This window comes from Rhipicephalus sanguineus, chromosome 8, assembly GCF_013339695.2.
Source record: "Rhipicephalus sanguineus isolate Rsan-2018 chromosome 8, BIME_Rsan_1.4, whole genome shotgun sequence".
NCBI lineage: Eukaryota > Metazoa > Arthropoda > Arachnida > Ixodida > Ixodidae > Rhipicephalus > Rhipicephalus sanguineus.
The window spans coordinates 24,194,693-24,216,820 of record NC_051183.1 but is presented as its reverse complement, the minus strand read 5'-3'; the positions used below and the strand labels follow the sequence as shown (position 1 = coordinate 24,216,820).

Genomic DNA, 22,128 nt, shown 5'->3' with positions numbered 1-22,128 from the left:
AGGTTGGCGTGTCAAACCTCAAACCATTATCTTTAATTCTCTGAGATGAAAAATTCCTGAACACGGTGGCTTGCTGGAGCCAACGCTACAAGCTGTGGGGAAGATAATAAAACGACGGAGCATGTTCTGATTGAACGCGGAGATATCCACCCAGGTGTGTGTTTGAGCAGGAGCCTACATGAAGCTTTGTGTTTTAGGGACAACAATGGAACGCTGAACCCGTCCGCGATAGAAATAAGTGACAGAAGGTTAGAGTATTGGTGGCAGAAAAGTATAGAGAAAGGACAAAAATAAATATTGAGGAAAATAAGGTCATTCCGCCTTAAGGGGCAGAATGCTGGGCTGTGAATTCATGTTTTTTTTTTCCTATGGTAAGATCGAATTAATCGAAGTAAACAAGGTATTAGGCCAACTTGAAAAAAAAATTGGGGGACGCTTAAGATTCGCATTTAAGAGCTCAACGCCACAGCGATATCCTGCCCCTAATGCACACTTCGAACACTACGACTGTTTAACAGAATGCGCGCACTAAGGTGTGTGCCTAATGTAATGGGTAGCATGCCTTAAACCAGGAGCAATTATGCGCGAGAAAGTTTTCGAAGTTGCGATGCACCCACTACGTGGTCTTAAGGGAATACGGGCAGTAATGTGTGTGTCTTTTGTAATGGGTTGCTTTCTTTAAACCACCAAGTCGTTAGGATATTGACGTGGTGTGACACCCGATGGCAATGTACGCTTGTACCACGCAATATTACTGCGATATTACATCTCGTACTGTGACACCTGTATACAGGACGCGTAGTTTTGGAAAGCATGAAAGTTACTTTCAGTGCAGCTCCAAGCAGAGGCGTGGCTGTCGGCATCAAATAACGAATAGTGTACGAATTAATTTCAAATTCTTTCTGCAGAGTTCGCTGAAGGACATCCCAGAAAAGAATCGCATCTTTGCAGCTCACGAAGCATTGTTCTATTGTTTCTGGTACATCACAGAGACGGCAGTTGACCGACGATACAAAAATGCCTTTTGTTTGTAACCATGTTTTTACGGGGAGTGTTTCAGAATGGAATTTATAGAAGAATGTTTTTGAATTGGGAGGTATATACATTTTTTGCACTCGTTTCAACACATCATGGCCTGGAAGATCAAAATATGATGATCGGTACAGCGGAGGAGGAAGAGCATAGATATTAAGTCCTTATATAGTGTTTTGCGTGATACAATATACAAATATTCTGTAGAAAATCGGGCTTTAAGAAATCGAACAGCAAAGTAAACTTCCTCCATAAATCCCCACAGGCATGGGCGTGCAGAGAAGTTTGAGGAAACAACCAAGTCAGGGACACAATTAACAAAATTGACTCAACGAATGATGGGACCTCTTGATGGAGTGCCGTACGATATGTTCTTTGTTATTGGTATGCACAGTTTGTGGAAGACGCGAATGCAGGACCGTAACGCAGAGCCGATCACCTCATCACGTATACATTTCACCCGAATGGTTATTAATTTAAAAGAAGTTTACGACGAACTTTATTTCAGACCGGAATGGTACACAATCTTGGCGAGGTGCTTAGCCTCGCCACCTTTTCTGGGCAGCACCTGATGAAGAACTCTCCCTGCAATGAATGACTATAAGTTAGTCTTCCAGTTTTGTGGCAGTGCTCGTATACTTTCATTGGCGCTAAGTGGATAGACTGTTGTGATACTGTGTACTATTTTCATACGCATTCTATTAAATACCATGATTAAAAAAAAGCAGAGGCGTGGCTGTGTGGTAGAACACCTGCTTGCCACGCGGACGGCCTGGGTTCGATTCTCACTCGGACCCCAGCATTTTTATTATTGTATTTCATTTGCAGCTTTTTCGATTTTTCGGTCACGGACAAGATGATTTTTCGCTCACAACCAACGGTGCCGACGCCGACACCGATGGCGGAATTTCTGCGATACGAGCTCTTTAACGCTATCGCGTTAAAATTTACACGATCAGATGGCAAAGAAAACAATTTCCGTCAACGGGCATCGAACCCACGACCGCTCGGTCCGCAACAACGGATGCCGGGCACGCTATCCACAGCGCCACGGTTTTTTTTTTTTATTTCCGGTTGTACATCACACAAACGGGGACAACAGAATTATGTTACAGGACACCACAAACATGTAGGTGTCTTGTGTTCCTTACTCTGTTGTCTTGCGCTGTAAAATATGAAATGGCGACCAAGTTCTGCGTCCAATCAGCGACGCTCTTCTGGCTATCACACCTCGTTCTCTGATTACGTTTTAACCGTTAACTACTACAGCTACCACAAGGGCTTGCTTAATAATTTAGGCCGCGCCTATAGTGCCGGCAGCCGGCATATTATCCCGGAAAAGAAGTTGCCAGCAGTTTTTCTCTATTGGATGCCCATTACCATGTGACCTATCTGCCGGCACATTTCCGGTGAGCCTGTCGTGCCAGCAATACATGTGCATGATTGTGCATGATGCCCGTGTCACTGAGGCGTTTTGCCTGGCTTCGAGAGACGTTTCAACGCTATATAGACATCGATGGTTTTCCACAAACGAGAGTACATTATTTTCCTGTTGCTCAGTGAAGGCCCTCTGCGCCCTTCGAGCGCGGAAAACTAATCGTGGTTTCGCCCTCGCTTCGCGAGTGCGGCCATTTCGCTAACGCTCAATGGCTGGTTGGCAGGGTCTCCGTCACGCGCTGTTTAGCCCGCGCGCCTGCCCCCTCGGGGCAGGCGTGCGGGCTGATCAACTTGAGGAGTCAAAGGACGCCCGAGGCTGGCATCTCCGGTATCGCGAGGCCGCCAATCTATCGTCAATTTGTGACTGCAGGAAACGTGCACTTCTTGTGCTACCAAGTGGAAGCGACCAGAAAAAGAGCCACGTTCACGTGGAGTGCCGTTACAGACTACAAGTGCGGACAGCCGATGGCGCACGATCCGACACACGAACAAAAGCTCTAAAGGGGCCGTCCCGCAGAGGTCACGTGTTCGCGGGCGGCCAATAGGAAAGAACTGCCGGTAACCGGTCGACCGATATAATTGACCGGCAGCCGGCAATATATAGACACCACCAATAATTTAACACGGACGTTAGTCGTCGGCATGGAGATGTACCACCAAACATCAGAGTGGGTGCATCCACGTTAAACGGTGCTATAGCTGCCAGACATCCCCAATATACATTGTGCAAACTCTCTTATATCAATGTACGGTCGCGCTCAATATGACTTGCAATACGGGAGCGCGTGGCCTCACGAGTTCAAAGACTGTCCATGGCTTCCACTAGCCCTTATCTTCATAACTAAACGCTATTCTCGCACTCGGGAATGATTCCAAATAAGAAACTATCATTTAGATGCTGAAATGAAAACAAGTTGAAGCCATGCACATTCTTTGAACTCGTGAAGCCGCGCGCTCTCGTGTTGAGAGTCATATTGAGCGCGGCTGTACAGTAAACATTCAGTTACTTCCGTAAGGACACGCTTTACTTCCGTGTTATTCTGATTCCTTTGGCGGAGGGATCAACCATCTTTTGTTCTATATTTTCAATAACCACCATGATTAAGAAGACAACACACGGAGGGACGTTCAAATACTCGGTCACAGAACAACAAATATGAAGGTCTACGCAGCAAAAGATCCGGCAGATCCCACGCACTGTGTGATCCGATGTTATGAGTAGTAGTCAGCGAGGAGCTGCATACGCTGCACTTTTTTTTCCTTGTGTCGAGCCTGGTGGCGCACGTCACCGCCCCATTAATAAAGGGGACGCTCATAGCACCCATCCATCCGACTAGCGTTCTCTTTTTTTCTGTTCTACTCTTTTTTTAAAAGTTTCCACGTCCAAAGTGACCACTCCGGCACTTGAACGAAACGGCATGCAATTTCTGGAATTCCACACTATCTTCAAGAGCCCGTGGGTATAAGGCTTGTCCTGTCAGCTAACTAGCATGCAATGTGAACCAGCGTGGAATTCTTGGAATTTCACTCCGTCTTCAATAGCACGCGCGTACAATTGCCTGTACCATCAACTAACAGGCGTGTACTGTAAAAGATCATGAAATTCTTTGAATTTCACTCCTTCAATAGCCCGCGGGAATAATGGCTTTCCCTACCAGCTAGCTCGCATGCACTGTAAGAAAGCGTGAAATTTCCGGAATTTCAAACTGTCTAATGACTCATGAACACAAAGGCGCATCGATGAGCTCGCTGTCATGTACTTATGATGCACACTCCAGGAGACCTCACGGGTGAACTGCGCTAACGGTCGCTATCGATAATACCATGAGCTTATGAGCTTACTACGCAAATACTATCTGCCTATGTTCTTGCTATATGGTTTATAGTGTTCTAATTACCATTCTTCTTGCACTTCAATTTCTGGCCGTTGTTAAAGTGCCAGCCGTCGCTAACCTTCTATTCCACCCTCTTTAAGCTGTAAGAAATATCAGCCTTTTGATGAGGTTCCTACGTTATGCGCAGCCAAGGTACCACAAAAAGCGTTCGGAGCACGTTATACAGGAAAAACAAATCTTAATTTTGCCGCAACGTTGCCATATATTCAGGTACGTGTGCTTAAGTACAGACGAAGCATCCAATTTATTTAGCAACTGATCTCGGCAATCAATTGTAGGTTTATTCGTCGACTCCGAATATACGGCCTAGAATACAGACCACGACACTGGTCGTGTCAGACAGTGATCGAACCGCGTTTCTTTCAAAACGAGGTGAAGGCGACGAGCACGGCGCTGTTTTCAATGTACCAACCATCGCACTACAGTACCATAATATAGTATCCGCATAATACCGTATCTGCTATACTCCCCCCCCCTCCCCTCCGAAACATGCATAAAATGTCTGCGATGGCACGGAGGTTGCAGCAATTCCAAAGACCACGTGTTCGCTCTGAAGACGCCATCTACAGCCACGTCATCATAATAAGGCGAGTACGCGATCCACTTCACGAACTTACATCAAGGTAGGCTTCATGCTAACTCGTTCTCCGTGGCTTACCTTCACCCGTCGCTACAGTCGTGGCTTCAGTAAAATCCAGTACGTCCACAAGGTTCGCTCAGATGGCAGACATTTCCACGAAGCGCCATCAAAACATTTCATTTCATTGTCCTAAAACACGCGTGAAAACAAACACTTCGTCTAGCGGTCAGGTCAGGCACAACGTCAAACCTGGAACAAGGGCAGCGCAAAAAGCGGACGTTTTGGGGCTTCACGTGGGCTTCACCGTTTCGCCAGCGGCCGGGTGACGCCGCACCCGTGCCCGATGACGTCACCTGGTCCCGCAAGACCACGTGGTCGATGTTAGTCAGAGCTCGTCAAAGGTTGTTGTCGAGAAAAAAACGTGCGTGGAACTGGTGGAACTGCACATTCGGCGACAGGCCACGAGAGAGATAAGAACCTTAGAGGGAGAGGGCAGGTCGTTTTATTCTCTTACTCTCTACACATAAGGTACTCGGAAAGACTGGGGTCAAGCTTTCAGGTGGCAACAAAAGGCCAGGCAGGGTCAGCACAAAAGGAAATTGCAGACGGACCGTGGAAAAAGGCTCAAACTCACGAAATGGCCAAAGCAATGGATAGCAATGGGATAAACAGATTAGGCCAAAAGTGGAACGAAAAAGAGTATGGACCACCCGCAAGTATCCACAAAGCTGCCATAACGAAAACATCTGCAGCTACGGAAAAGATGAAAAGACCGTACACGCATTGACGACTCCGCTGCAAAACTGAAGCACCTGGTGGTCAGTTGATCTACGATTGATTGCGGTAGTTAGTTTTTTTTTTTTTTTCGTCGCGTGCCACGACCGAGTGTCGCCTGCCGCCAACTGTTTTGCCTGCCACTCCTGCCATCGCGGATGCCAGCGTTCATCTACCCGTGCAACTCAATCAACTAGCACCGACATCATTTGATGTGCCAACGCCAGCGGCCGCAGAAGAACTCGCTGAAGCTACGGATAGCTCTCCGTCAAACGAACAAACAGGTCTCTCCTCGGACGCCGCCGTGCCACTCGAGTGTTCTCGACGCTCACAGCGTGCGCGCTCCAGCCAACGGGTGACTCCTGCAACGCGTCTTTCGCGCTCCCACCTGGCTTCCCTGTCCGAGCTCCGACGCTCATGCTTTTCAGTGGAAGACGCCAGCTGAGCCGTTTTTGTGCCGCCGCTTCCCTGTGTCAGCGGTTCTTGCTCAATCAGTGTTGGCGGTAACGCGTTACAAGTAACGGCGTTACCGGTAATGCGTTACTTTTTTCGATAACTTAGTAACGTACTCGTTACAATTTAGGAACTGTAACGGGTAACGTACTTCCGTTAACGTTTTTCGGTAACGTGTGGTGTCACGTTACTCGTTACTTTTTCATCCTGGGGGTGACGTCTTCTCAGTGCTCGTCCCGACAAATTTTTTTATCGCAGCGTCGGACTGCTGTCGGCCTGCCAGGCATTGACCAAGAAAGCGCGGGCGGAATCGCTTTTTTTTGTTGAACTTGTGGGGACCAATTTATTAAGACGCGCCGACTCCTTGTGTGGAGGTTTGGGCCATCGCCACACAAAGCTTGATGAAAGCCGCATAATTCGTCATGACAAACGGTACGGACATGCTTCTTTTGGAAGTGGATGTAGCAGGTAGATTGCTGGCATCTGCGCCTTTTCGTGCCCAAAGGACTGGCCGTCCGAAGAGAACGCGCAAGGGCTGGTTTACTCCATACCACGTGCTCATCGTGAAATTTTGTACGTGGGGGAAATAAAGAACTCCCCCGAAAGCCGGCGACAACAGAAAAACGATGTCCGCAAGTTCGCGTGACAAAGGAGTACACTCGCTGAGCATAGCATGGTAAACGACCACCGCATCGAATTCGACAACTGCCGCCTCGTCGACTTAAGCGGCTTTCTGTGGAATTCTGGCCAATCCAGGCGACAGCCGGTAACGTATACCGGTCTACAGGTGCGCTGCCGATCGAGAGTCTGCCTTATTGTGGAGAATTGGCGTGACCCCCGGCTGGAAGAAAAACCCGAAAAAGAATGCGAGCGGGACGCGAAACGTTGAACTTTTTCTTGTAACGCAAAAAAATCTTTTTTTTTACTCACTACCTTGATACCGCTGTCACACGAACAGCCTTAACCACGGTTAAGCTAACTACGGTTGCGGCTAACCACGGTTTCAGGTAGCTACACGGCAGACATTACCGCAGTTAGTGTACTAATCGTGGTTATTGCAAACGGGTGATTCCACGAGAGATCGACACGGATCCGAAAATAAATAGTTTAGATTTGATTGAGTATATTATATTTTATGCATGTCCCATGCCAGTAGCCCGAAAAGGAACTTAATTTCCTTATTAACGGCATAATTTAGGAGGGAAAAAATGTCAAACATATTCAATACGGAGAGACCAATTTCATTACCTGTCGTTCTCGAAAGTTCACGACGTTGTAAAACACAAATATTATCGTTACAAAGAAGATATGTTGTGAATGAAATGTGTGCGCAACGAAGGGTAAAGTAACATTGTTTGAAACTTGTAGGGCGAGGGAAACTGTTTTTGAAAAATGTCTAAATATGCGACATTTTATAGGAGCTACAAAGTTGATAAGGCTTATCAACTTTGTTTTAAAAATAAATTTTGCTTCTTTCTATCTGCAACTGCAGCGAAGTTTCTGGTTATTGAACTCCTGAGCGAGTGAGGCTGCTCTTGAACACCCTCACATAAGCGCTCGCAATTTTTGCGGTAATTATACAGGTTAAAGTGAACAAAAAATGTTTATGCACAGATATTTTTTTTACGTGACTAGCCCATTTAAGCATTTCTATACTACTACAAAATTCGCGCATGTATTTTGCTAGCAGAAGCACACCATCAGAATTATTGTAAATATTTTGAGATTTCATTGATGCTTTCTTTGCGAATAGCGTTGATGATTGAATCTCATATTCTGTATAATGTCACATTGAGAAAAATGGCTTCACCACGTGTCAGAGTCAGAAGCCATCACACGTAACTCTAAAGGCAACTTTAAGCCACTATACCATTGCTAATGTCTGGTACATTTGTGCAAGTAATACTTGTTAAATCAGCATTTTGGGTATATTCGTTGTTTGGGTTAGAAGTTCTTACGCGAAACAAAAATTTCAAATTTAAATTATTGTTTTTGTGGGTTCGTGCAGCAAAGACACATCGATTAAAATTTATGATTGCGGAGTAACGGCAGAGGTAACGTCCGTTACTTTTTTTCGGTAACGGTAACGGTAACGCGTTACATCTTTTTGTAGGTAACGTAGGGCGGTAACGCGTTCCTTTTTTTATAGTGTAACGAGTAACCTATTTAGTTACTTTTTTTCAGTAACGCCTACAACACTGTGCTCAATTAGCAAGTGGTGTGCGACCTAAATGGAAACGTGGACGCCATGTCGTTTTCATTCAGACCCCCAATTTCTCGAAATCGCAGCGACGCCACCTGCCTGGGAGCGCAAAGAAACAATCCCATGCCGACCGTCTCCAGCTGCAGAACGAATCGCATTTGAAAGGACAGGTACCCCTCTCCCTCTCGAACGTACCGGCTTGCACAATTCACTCAGTGTCTCAACCCGTCTTCTTCGCCTGTCTCAGCCCCGACCTCCTGAAGGAAATTGAGCACCCCTTCGCCACTCCGTTTTCTCGACCAGGACTTTTTGACTACGACTCCGTCTACACGGCGGGGGACCCCGTCGCGTGCCGACGCAGCGACGAGAACGAGGTCGGCGTAGTCGCGAGGTGGCGAGCGCGTGAGCCATCGAATAAATCGGTTGGTTTTGGTAACGCATGTAGCAGCATCCCTTCTTCCTCTGCCCCTCCGCTACACAGCGATGTCATGTGCATATAAAGAATCCACACATATGCCAACACATTCACTTCCATACTGCATAAAACGAGGTGTCGAAATACGTAAGGTGAATTTAAGGGCTAGTTTTTTCTTTGTTGGACACAACCTGAACGAGAACCAACAGACAAACCAAGGAAAGTATAGGGGACGTTTTTTGTAGTAATTCGAATATAAATTGAGAAGAAATTAAAGTGGACGAAAATACAACTAAATCAGCATCGGACGCGTTATTCGAAGGTTCTGCGTCCACTTTAATTTCTCCACATCACATTTACATCATAATCACTACAGATAACGTCCCCTATACTTTCCTTGGCTTGTCTGTTGTTTCTCATTAAGAGAAGGTAAGACGTGCAAAGACGGTCACAACGCAAACGCCGACTATCAATTGAGTGAAAGAGTGCCCTACGGCGGAAAAGAAAAGTAGAGAAACCTTGAAAGCGCGTATGCTTGGACATGTTGATAATTCATGTTCACTTTTATAGCCTGCATTAAGAACAAGGACGGAAAAGAACGCTAATTATTATATATTTCACGCGCTTCTACATTCAGGAAATCAGTTTTATACCCCAATGAAATGACAAGTGTAATATATCCACTCAATAACATCAACTGAACTTTTATGACGTGTTTCCTACGTGCTATCGCACGAAAAAAAAAATCATTTCATAGTGATGAGTGTGACCGTTGTGTCTGGTGTCATGACCTCAAAAGGTATACGGGGGACGGGTCTTCAGCACGAGCCGCTCTGAAGGCGTTGTTGCGGTTTCTCCAAGCAACCAGACTAAATGTCAAACTGTGACTGATGGAAGAAAATGACTGATGGAAGAAAAATGACTGATGTTGCTGTGTAGTACTTGGACTGCTGTTATGACTTCGTTTTGTTTGTTTGTTTTTTATTGTTGTTGTAGTATTTTGTCGCGTGCTGTCGTCACAAACTCTTCTTCTTCTTCTCTTTCATTCTTTTACATCCCCTTTCCCCTCCCCACGTGCAGGGTAGCAAACCGGAGACTGCTTCTGGTTAACCTCCCTGTCTTTCCTTTCTCCCTCTTCTCTCTCTCTAACAAAGCTTGCATTCAACACGTGTATATATTTTTTTAATTAGTTTCCTAAGAAAAAGTTGGTATATAAATATATCTTTGCCAATTTTAGATCGCTTGGCAGCTGCACAGCATTAACCCAGTCAAGCGGTCAGGAATACGAACAGCGACGTGGATGATGACAATACGGAATGTGAGGATAAGGCGACTTTTTTTTTTTTAGTGATTAGCCAAACAATTCCTAATTCCGTAGATTAGGAGACACCTGTCACTACGGTCTTTGTTCCTGATGTTGAGACTATGCATTTATTTGGCTCAGAATAGAATGCCGCGAACACAATCGATCAAAATTGTCGCTTTCGCCAAACGTCATGAAGATATTCCTGTGTGCAAGCAGGCAGAATAGAAATGTCATACGAATCATGGTAATCAATGTATATAGATAGTGTTCCCAAGCGCCTCCACATTTGGTGGCAAGCGTGCGGAAAACGTGGCGGGAAGGAGCGAAAGATTTTTCTCTCTTTTTTTTTAACCGTGACATAGGAGCTGCGCGCAGCAGACCTCGCTGTGATCTTTCTGGACACGAGGGAGGTGGACGGAAGCCACTCACGCAAACACAGGTGGCCTATATAAAGAGAAATACGGTATACAGCTTCGCACTCCCCCGTAGCTCGCCTTTGTGCCTGTCGGACAATTTGAGTAGGATACAACAAAGCCCTTTCAGACCACGACGCATAAAATGAAGAACGGGTGGAGAGGGGAGGGGGGGGGGGATGGTTACGAGCTATCTAGGAAGAGCCAAAGAAAGCAGCAACGAACAGAGAGATTACCCCCACACTTTGCCAGACGGTAGCAGTTTACGGGAAGAATAAGCCAACCCAAGGTCGCTCTAAGCGAAGTGGCCTCAAACGACGCCCATGTGTTCTGCAGTCACAAACATTGCTTCCAAAGGGTCCCGCTGAGAAGACGACCGCGCAGACGACACAGAAATAACGCCGTCATTTCATTTTCTCAAGAACAAGCCCCTACACCATACCATCCGACAGCAATAAAGTTGTCCAGAAGACCGCGTTGTTCTGGGTCTTGGCCGTTCTTCAACGGTTCTCTCACTATAAAACCAAGGATCGCCTGAACAGTGCTGTGCTGTGCGCGAAAAGCTACGTGCGGGTTTCGCCAGCCAACCCGAGTGAAGGGGCCTTCTCATTGTCTGCCTTGTGACTCAGCGAAGCCCATGTTTCGAGAAAAAGGATTAGTAATGCACATTAGGGCGAACTCTTCCTTCCCTCTCCTCCGAAACCACACTCGGCCTGCTGTAACGACGTTTACATGAATGCGACAACTGGCGCACTGCATCGCATCGACTTTCTAGCGCATCGCATCCATGTAAACCGGAGTATTGCTCTAGGAAGGTGCGTCGCCCCAATGCGCCCGGCAGGGGTGAATATCATGGAATACGTCGACGCACGGACCAAGAGCTCGTGTATATGTTCCCCGTATACAGTAACTCAACAATAATAGTCTTTGAGGAAGTTACGGAAATAGGGTTCGCAGATACGGTACAGTATTATTACAGTATCGCTCCTCCCTTCTCGCTCGTTGTGCTTTTACCGCTACTATTTCCGGTAAATACACCCCAACAGCACAAAAGCTTTTTCAAAACGTTTGTGTGGATTGCCACGTCTCATTGTTGCCTGTTAATCCACGCATTGTTGAGAATGCACTGTCGCTCGGGGGACGCACTATCACTGGAACTGGAAGCGGCTTAAGCACAACGAACGATTTTAAAAGGAGGAGCGGTACCGTAATCACGTATTTGCGTACCGTACTTCCGTAACTTCCTAAAAAACTAATAATAATAATAATAATAATAATAATAATAATAATAATAATAATAATAATAATAATAATAATAATAATAATAAATAATAATACACGGGGATTTACGTGCAAAAACCGTTATATGATTCTGATGCACGCCGTAGTGGAGGGCTCCGCAAGTTTCGACCATGTGGTGTTCTTTAACGTGCACTGGCATCGCACAGTACACGGGCCTCTCAGCGTTTCGCCGCCATCGAAAACCGGACCGCCGCGGCCGGGATCGAACCCGCGACCTTCGGGCCAGCAGCCGAGCGCCGTAACCCCTTTAACACCGAGGCGAACCTCTGCAGTAACTCTACGTCGTGTCCGCTTCGAGCACACCCTTCTGACACCAGATGGCAGCTGCGGGGGGACTAAGAAAACAAAGGCTTCTCGTTTACACTACGCGTAAACGTCGACTCAGCCTAATTTGTCTTCTCCGAGTCGGAATCGACTGGGTAGAGTTGGACTCGTTTCTATTCTCGGCTATCTGCTTTCCTCTACTCAATCATTCCACTTCGGTATCAATTACATTTCGTGACGCTACAGACGGCTCTCGTTTTTTTTATCGGGCACGGCTGGGCGGAGTCCGACATCTTGTCAGCTGGGTGTTTTCTCTTTTCGATCAATAACTCAATCATTTTATCTTAGCATCAGCGACACTGCCGTGGATACCCGCAGAAAGTAATCTGTCAGGTATGACAGGGTCCACGTTCCCGAGCATAGGCAATGCTGGCGCACGCATATGTACCTGAACCAGACTCGTCTGTGCTGAAATTACAGTAATTAGATTACTTCTTGCTGCCACGAGTAATGTAACGAATTAATTTTTCAGCTGGTGATTTAGTGATAATAAACTATTTCAAGTGACTCATTTCAAGAAAATTACTGGTTGCTTTCATAATTTCGAATAAACTTTACCAAGTCCGCGTCCCACGTGGTATAAAAATTGAGAAAAAAAGCATAGATAAATAAATACAAGTTAATATGAGTGCCAAACCACAAGCATAGGAAACTGAACAACGATTTCTGAGATATCAATGTACTCGTGCCGTAAATAAAGTGTGCATGAGTTGTGCAGGAATGATAACTTTTGTTAAGTTAATTTCAAAGTAACTTTATAACTTTCTAAAAGTAATAGCAAAGTAATGTCATTACTATCGGCCAGCTGTAATGTCTAATGAAACATGTAATTCAAAGAATTACTAGTAGCGTGATTAAATAACTTTTTCGCAATCACAAGCAAAGAGGAAAGGCAGGGAAGTGGACCAGACAAGCGTCCGGTTGGCTACCCTACTTTGGGGTATAGGAAATAAAGGCTAGAAAGAGAGAGAGAAGCGACTTCAATAAAATAAGGCTCCTTGGTTACTGCAGGTGGAGCGCCTCGTCCAGGGCCCCAATGGCTATCGCGGTTCGCCGGGCCTGTCCAAGGGTCGCCAGTTGGACTGCCAAGTCCAGTTCGGCGAGTCTCATCTCCCACTCAGCGGCGAGACGGCGTCCGCCGGACGCTGTATGCACTGATAGGTCATGAGTTCGTGTGTCGGGGTGTTCCTCGGACAACAGGAGCGCTCAAAAGCACGCTGAAGGTGCTCTCTTCGGAGCCGGCGCGTTTCAGCGGTCGAACAGGAGTTCTGCTGCGCCGAGAGCAGCCATGCAGGAGCAGTTCGAAGTGCGCTCGCCTGAAAAGCGGAGTAGGCGGAGGACGGAGAGTCACGTGACTTAAGCGTCACATTCTCCTTGTTCTTTATTTGGCTTAAGCCGGCGAGCGCGGTGGCAATGGTAGCAACAATGTGTAGTCTGACACCAAAGTTTGTGAATGACTATCTAAGTTTGTGAATGACTATCTGGTGTATATATGTGCGTATGTGACTGTACGTACCGTTTGTGTGTATATGTGATTCCTTGTGTATACCATAGTCATCACCCGGCACCCGGAGTGGCAAGCCAGGCGACAAACCAGGATAACCCCTCTGGGATTTTCATTAAAGATTATTATCTATATCTGTATGACACCACTGATGTTGGCCGTATTGGCGCTGTTTATACTAGTAGCGACGATGACGACTACGAAGTGCGTGCAGCCATGTTTACTGCGGATGCGTCGCAGCACAAACGTAGTACGTAATTGCAAATGGGGAGAGAGAGAAACATCTTTATTGACGGCACAACTAGGTCGTTGAATTTAGCTTGCCGGTGGCTCGAAGGGTGGTGGCCAGTAGCTTGCCACGACCGCTTCGGCCCAGGTAATCGCTTCTGCCTGAATACGGTGGTACTTCCAGCAATACTTCCAGCAAGCTGGGAGTATTGCTCTTGGAGGTGGGTTCCCCTCGCCTTCCCAAAGAATGTGATCTTATGTAGCTTCAGGCTGCTGCAATTTCGGCAGATGAGTATAATTTCTTCTGGGTAAATTTTCCTTCTGGGTAATGAAGGCTGGGAAAAGAATCTGTTTGGATTTTCCTCCAGATCGTAACATGTTCCCCTGCGAGGTCTGCATGCGGGGCCGCGTATGTTTTGCGGTTCTCTATAATATGCGGTAATTTCATTATATGTGGCGATTCCTTCCTGCGGGAAGTCCAGGATTGAGGGTGTCCACCTACCGGGGCATAATGGCGCACGTGACCCACAGATTCCTCGCGTATTGTGCTCCTGTCCCGTTGGGAATGCCGGGGCTTCGAATGTTCTGATCCCATGGCTTATATTTCTCCGCACCCTCTCACCTGCTCTCCGGAAGCGTGCCGCATTCCAGTGGCAGATCGAGTGGCCCGGGCTGCTCTCAATGCTCTGCGTGCCCCTCCTCACTGCACGACGCCCCTGCTCCTGCTCTCACAATGGAATTCGCCATAAGTGTGGGTAGGCGTTCTGTCTGTAATGGGCACCAGTGCCTCACCTGTAGCCTACCGAGTTTGGGATGAGGTGGGGCTTCGATTCGCCTTCCCAGTCTTCGCGCAGGGGTGAGAAGGAAGGCCCCGCACGCGCGCTGCAGGAGTAGCCTCGGTTACCGAGGCCGCGGTTTCACTGACATACGCCATCGGCGCTCTGGCGTTTGATTGGGAAAAAGTTTGATCACAAAATAAAGAGGTCTGTTTGTGAGCCGTGGTGATTAATGAAGCCCTGAAAACCCTGCATTGAGAAGCTCATACAGTAGTTGCACAGCAGGTTTAAGGTCATCATGTCTCGCGTATTCCCTGACACGAACGCAAAAGCTGTGTCATACGGAGCGTCAACTTCCCGGCTTGCAAACGACGAAGGTCTACCACATTTTTTTTTCTCTTTTTAAGTTTCCTTCTTTATTTTTACGCCTTTTGTTGGCCGGCTAAACGGCCCACGACTCGCGGAAGCGCCGTGCTTCAGCTCGCGTTCAGCAAAGGTCTCTCAGTGCATGTGTGTGTGTGTTTTGTTTTTAGTGTGTTTTCTTTCAGTGCCTCGTCTGGCTCTGCGGGGGAAAAGAATGTATAAGGCAGCGTTGACATTTCGTTGATAGAGACAGATGCAGCAGCAGCACGATGCTTGGCGGGGACATGCAAGGACACGACACGTTTGCCGATCGTGGCCCGTGCGACCTGGAATTCGTCGGGCACGAAGGCGGCACTTCCTTGATTACTTGGGGACCCGACCGCGGAAGAGTGGATTGGCTTCTGGCTTGTAGTCTTACAGGAACAACGCATGTTTGCACTTACTTTTTCTCTTCTTTTTCCTGTCGCTCACTGTTCCTATAGTACCGAGAAAAGCAAGGTGCGACAATACTTGAATAAGTTCGGCTGTAAAGCATGTGCACTGATCGTCGCCCGAGCAACAAGGTGCATATACAGGATGGCACGCGAAGCACGCTGTGAAATCCATGCTTTCGTTTTTTTTTAGGAAACTATGGGCTCGAGTACATGCACGAGCGAAGAGACGAAGCTCCGACAGCGAGGCATTCCTGACATTTTCGAATTCACGAACTGAAAATGATTTCTCTGAATAATTTTCTGGGCTTCCTGCTTGCCAAAACCACGATATGATTACGACGGTTGCCGTAGTGGAGGGCTCCGGATATTTTGACCATATGGTGTTCTTTAACATGCACCTATAAATAGATATATAGATTTATAGCTTACACCAGCATATAGCACTTCGCCTCCACAGAAATGTGACCGCCCCGGCTGGGATCGAACCCGCGTCTTTCGGATTAGCAGCCGAGCTACGCGTAATGTAATTTCTATTTGAACGATATCAATGAACACCAAGCTTAATGCTAACGGTATACTCATAGTGAATGGTTCGAAAAGTACCGGATGGATCAAAAGGTATACATGCTCGCATAATATTGGCGCATGTATTTGATCTGAAAACCGATGACGGCGTAACTGTCAGCGAACGTTGACATTGAATGCCAGGTTGACGAAAAATTCATGTTCCGAGAATGAATCTCAGGCCAGGATTATCTTTCTTCGTCAATCCAATAAGGTTTTCTTTTTTTCTCCCCTGAGAAACTAGCATGAATTTCCTTGTAGCTTTGTAGAAGTCCAGGAGATTCCGCTGTAAAGTGGAAGGGTTTGGTCCGCACGGTAGTCAGTCAGGCTATCGATTAATCGCTGAATCGCTTAGCTTATTCGAAGCGATGTCATATGCATCTATACAGAAGAGACGAAAAATTCCTGAACCGGGCATGTCCCTGGAGCTTCGACGAGTGGTATTGCCTTCTTCAAAACAGAAGATGCTGCCTTGAAGGAGACAAGGCCACTTGTCAAAAGTCCAGCGACACCTCCGATTCAAGAATTTTTCGTCTCTCGTAGCTTTGTGATACAAACGGGTGGATATGACAGGTTATTCCTTTCACGAACCCTCCGTCCCCTCGCGAGAATTCGGCAACAACAAAGCACATTCAAACGAAGCGTATAACCGCGAATGCATATTACACTTTAAATATACAGCGTAGAGCGTACCCTATACTACATATTATATATATATATATATATATATATATATATATATATATATATATATATATACACACACACACACACACACACACACACACACACACACACACACACACACACATCTTCCGTGAATACATGACAGAATCAACATCAGACTCGAAACTGACTACAGATATTCCGCATCGCAAACTCTTATAGCACACGTTCTTTCAGGGAGGCCTGGAACGCCTCTCAATTCCTGCCATCGAAGCAGATGTGTGAAACTGCTTCCGCGACGCCTCTCAGCCGCTGATGTAGAAGAAGAAGACACGTGGAACTCTGCGAAACTGGGTCTGCCTTCTGCGAACGCAGCCCCTCATTCACACGATACCGTGCGAGGCATATCACGCGACACAGATGCAACAGCGAACAGCGCTCTTGAAGAGGGCGGTGCATTCAGATATGCCTGCGGGGCCGATGGATGTGTTACGTAACACCACATCCGGTTATCGCGCCATGCAGGTTGCATTTCCGCATCCGCGTCTTCTTTCTTGAAGAGCGAGCCAACATATGTAGTTTTCCTTTCTTTCGTATGTCCATTCATTCAGTGTTCGTTCCGGTGTGCGCACGCAAGAAAACAAGAAACGTAATAATAGGGGATGCGTTACATAAAAGGGTCAACCAAAAGCTCCGTTTCCCCCGCGACCTTTTGTGTTATCCGCGTTCTCGCTTTAAGCCGCCATCGAGCCATTGGAAGCCAAGCCAAGGCGTTATCCATCGTTCGCAGCTTCCGGAACGACTCGTATAAAATGAAACGAGGCGGCGCCAAAACATCTTCCACAGCGGAAGAGCCAAGTACCCTAATTCCTTACAACGTTGTTTTGCTGTTTATTACTGCCATCACGTTGGTGTTTCGTCCTACATCTCGCGCTGTTTCCAACAAAGCGTGCAGTGCGTACGATTACGAGCAAAACGGTGTCGAGTCTACGGCACGAAAGGCATGAAGACCAGCCTCGGCATCATTGACGTTGTTGCCGATGCCTTCTGCGTGCTACGTATACGCTTGTCTGCACGCAACTACGGGGAGAAGTACAGTGAACTCTCACTTGTACGAACGTCGGTTTAACGAATATTTCAGAATAACAAACTTTTAGAAAATCCCCAGTGGTTTTCCTATGCATTCTATGCAAAAGTCTTTCAGTTAAATGAATTTCTGAATAGTAAATATTTCAGATGAACGAACTTTATCTGCGGACCCGAGCTCAATTTTGAGATCAATTCAATGAAGTTTTGCGCTCTGCAGCACTGGCATGACCGATGCGAGCCGCCCCAAAATCGCCCATCCACGGCGGCGGCGCAACATTGTTGGTGCGTGCAGTGCCGCCGAGGCAAAGCGGCAGTGCGGCAGACAAAAACGAGCCACGTGCGCTTCAGTACCTGCATAGAACTATCAGATTTGGAAATTGTTTCCAGAGTTTGTCCGGAACAGAAAGAAGAAGAGTGCGACGAAGTTGTAATGGCTGAGGCAGGTTCAAATCCTGTATAGCCAAGGCTGTAGGATATGCTAGAAGGCTGCAAGACTTCGTGTCACAGCACCAAGCTGTGCCAGAGGCAGTGCACAGAAACGTGCTATCTGGAGAGCTTTCTCTCTTCTTGCGCTTTAAGGACGCCAGTCCAAATGAAAATTACAGAATTCTTTTAAAAATAAATTGCGTTTCACACTTTTCACTTGGCATCTGCTGTGCCCAATGCTGTTCCGTATTCTAGTGAATGTTCAGTTTAGTGAACTTTCAGTTAAGTGAACTATTTCTTTCGGTCCCTTGAAGTTCACTCAAGCGAGAGTTCACTGTATACGGTGGTGTTCGATTGCAGATGAAACGGTGCCGGGCGTCAACGGCGGACGCAAAAAGAAAGCGAACAGAGCAGTCGGTATCTCGGTCGCAAATCACGCGCATGCGTACAAGTCGGGGACGCAGTTACATAACAGCACGCCTATTTCCTAGCCCCGTCGGGCATCGAAACACTTCCTTCCGGCCCGAGAACTTGAAAACCGTGTCTCGCTCCTCTTTTCCTCTTCCCACTTATAGGAAGTTAGTTCCGCTCTAGACACGCTAGTGCACAGTTGTGGCGCGCGTCTCGTCTACAAGGGCTTCCACGAGGAAGTGTTTTTCTGGCCACAGCCCGTGAGGTATAGGTCCCCGTAAGATCCCAAAGCTGTGCTTTTCCGCCTTCGATAGGAAAGGCCATAGACACGGTCAACCGACGTAGTACGCAGCGCCGCACGCCCCTGTATAAGTGGAGCCGCCCCCCCCCCCCCTAATTTTTTTTTTTTTTCACACGCTTGATCTGTTCACTGGAAGGACCGACAAACAACAACAACATCACTTCCTGGTGCTTAGCCGAGGTATCGCAGACAAGCCAAAACAATGCACGTAGGGTGGTTAGGGCAACTTCTCCTGAAACGGCACTGCTTTCAAACTCTCTCCCTTGTTGCCAGACAGCTTGGTCTTTTATTTCTCTCTTTCCTACGCTCTCTCTAGCGCATCCGGTGCATATTTCTGGGCATCGTGCTCACGACTGGTAGTTATCATTAGTACGCGTCTAATTACGACGTTGGTTGGGTGCACGCGCAAAACTTAAGCGCTTGGGGTTGGTGGCCTTATTACCCGTAGAGCAAGCACAAGAACTGTTACTCTATGCGGAAGCGTACAGGAGCTATGGGTATGCCTGGGATAAAGAAACGAATGGACTCAACCGTTGAAGATATGCGTGCGGTGCACGGTTGAGTGATGTCAATGTGCGATCGCTGAAAGCTTTGCTGAAACTTGCTGAAAGCTTTGACTATTTGAGAAAAGCACCTATTTTCAAAATCTATTTTTGGTAAGAACACCTACTTCACCAAAATTTCAGGAATGGGGGGGGGGGGGGGGCTAGCCCCACCCCCCCCTGCCTACGGGGCTGATTCCAGTGTACAATATAAAAGAGGGAAGCGAAAACACGGAGTTGATAGAAACGTACGAATCTTGATGACGATAATAAGTGGTTAAATATTTAATACGCAATAATATGCAAGAACCAACGTGCCCTCTGCTGGAATGACACAACCATGTGTTCCAAATTTGCGCTGTTTCTTTCGGGGACGGAACGTCATTGCGCAAACCTGAATTCGAGAGGAAAGACCGACAAAGTGACAAGGGCTTGAGCCTTGTGATTACCTCATACAACGATGCCAGCTGTATGTGGGTCGCGCTAACGACCCAAACGGTTTTCGAATATCGTAGATACAGGTCTCTTAACAGGTCCCGGTCTTTGTGTCACTATACTGTAGCATCGCGGCACTGTCACGGTCAAATGGCTCTTCACATGCCGATTCTGATCGCAATAGTACGTACTAGCACCTCCTTGCAGATTAAAACCTGATAAGTTATTCAAGGTTATTCTGAGACAATACGTACTATGCAATCGATTGTTTGTTGCTCAGCGCGTGGTGGTGAATATTTCGTAAATGTGATCAAACAATGTTCGCCTCTTGTTCTGTCATCGAATTCCCTGTTTCATTATGTAGCGTGTGATAGTTTTCGTCGTCGAATCTCGATGACGGAATTAGGTCGGCCGTAATAAGCTGCTGAATGTGGTCATTGTTGTAATAATTTACGAGATTTTACGCGCCAAAAACAGGACATGATTATGAAGGATGCCTTAGCGGAGGGCTCCGGAAGTTTCGATCAGCTTCGACCCCTAGCACTTCGTATCCATCGAAAAGCGACTGCCGCAGCCAGGATCGAACCCGCGACCTTCGTGTCAGCGGCAATGTCGTCATTGGGGCGAAAGTGGTGGCATTCGTGACGAAGCAGAATGAGCGCTCCTCCGAAGACCTTCACGACGCGCGCAAACAAATGCACAAAGCATTGAAAGCGCCCCTGATGAGCAGTGGTGGTAGCAGTGTGGCTTCGCTCGAGCTGGCGATAAGGCGAGCATCAGAGCATCGGGATGTGTCATTGAAAGCGCATCGGCACATCCGGCTTATCTGCAGCGCATCTGCTGATAGAGCGCGATGGCATGTAGTTTTGCCCAGTTTGGCCACAGCTCGCGTATCCCGTTTTACTCCTGTACATTTCAGCACTAAATGTTTCACTTAAGTAATTTCATAAAATCGACTTAATTCACCGAATTTATGTTTTATTGGTTGTGTTCCGTTAAAGGCACCTTCTTCGTGTTATCCAAGGGGCGGAACTTGTGTTCTTACCAGTCTGCGGGCGTTCTGTTTTCAAAGTTCGTTGAAACGTTTCAGAAAGCTAGAATTAGAGCATTCAAAGGCGTGGTTCCGTGAATCGCACTGACGAGAATGCTGCGAACAAAAGTTCGAACAACGATTCCTACTAGAAAGGAAGCGCTGACAATTTAGAACTGAAGCGTTCGGTGGAATACTTGGGAGAATAGCGAGCGATGAAGTTTTAACAAGAAACACGAAAACAAACTAGTACTGACCATGCGGTTTACGTCCCAAGGCCGGTTAGGGTCGCCAAACTCCTGGACACACCTCCAGCTCGGCGTCATCGACGGACCCCGGTATTCACACCGCTGCTTCGAGCACGACGTACACAAGTCCGAGTCGTCACAGGCCGCCTGCGCCACACAGCACCTCCAGTCAGCTTCCAGTAAAACCAACAGCTAACCAGCAGAGCCAGCAGCTATGCCCGAAGACGCGTAGTAGAAGACTTGGTGCAATGTCGAGAAGCTCAACGACTGGAATGAAGGGGGCGTTTCTTCGAGTGACAGCTATGGCCGTTCTTGTCCCCGATATGGAACTGTATGCTGGTCCAACAGATCGCCTAGGGCGCTTGTCGGTACAACGTTCAATTTTTCGCGTCTAGCCAAGCCGATAAGGTGCCGATCCTGAGGGGGTCCGTTATCCTAGACAGACCAGAGAAAATAAAAATGATAACGAAATCTTTTTCTTTTCGTTCCTAAGAATGACTCATTACTTTATCGTAGCTAAGCGTGCCGGAAGCTTTCACATTAATATCACGTGAGACGTATCGTAATTTTTTTTCCTATATGCCTGATTTCTCGATCGCCATCCGGGAGACTTAGAGCGTTGGTCTACGTCAGTGGCTGGTGAGCAAGTGGTTGCAATGCTTGGCTGAAACTTCAGTTGGTCGACTTCGCGGAGGCTGTAACGGGAAGAGTCTTACCCTTTCCTTCCTTCTTCGCTTTCTCACACTCTCTCAAACATGAAGGGGGTGAAGACGGTCGCAGCAACAGCCGTATTGGAAGCTTCAAATGAATATGACGTGTAAGTTACATCGTAATTTTTTTTTTCTATACCTAGTGCCTCACGATCCGAAAGCTTCAGATTAATATGACGTCAGAGATATATATACTAATATCTCATTCTATACCTAATTGCTCGCTATCCGTATGATTCGGAGCGTCGGTACACGTCACTGCAGATA

General features: G+C 47.0%; 1 protein-coding gene across 1 annotated transcript in view; it reads right to left on the bottom strand.

Annotated features, from left to right (window-relative positions):
• Positions 1-21,501, bottom strand: part of LOC119401561 (pancreatic triacylglycerol lipase) — a 45,409-nt gene extending 23,908 nt beyond the window's left edge. Inside the window, exon 1 of the mRNA XM_037668462.2 lies at positions 21,161-21,501. The gene's annotated coding sequence lies outside the window, so the exon portion shown is untranslated. The remainder of the gene's footprint in view (positions 1-21,160) is intronic.
• Positions 21,502-22,128: the final 627 nt, after the last annotated feature.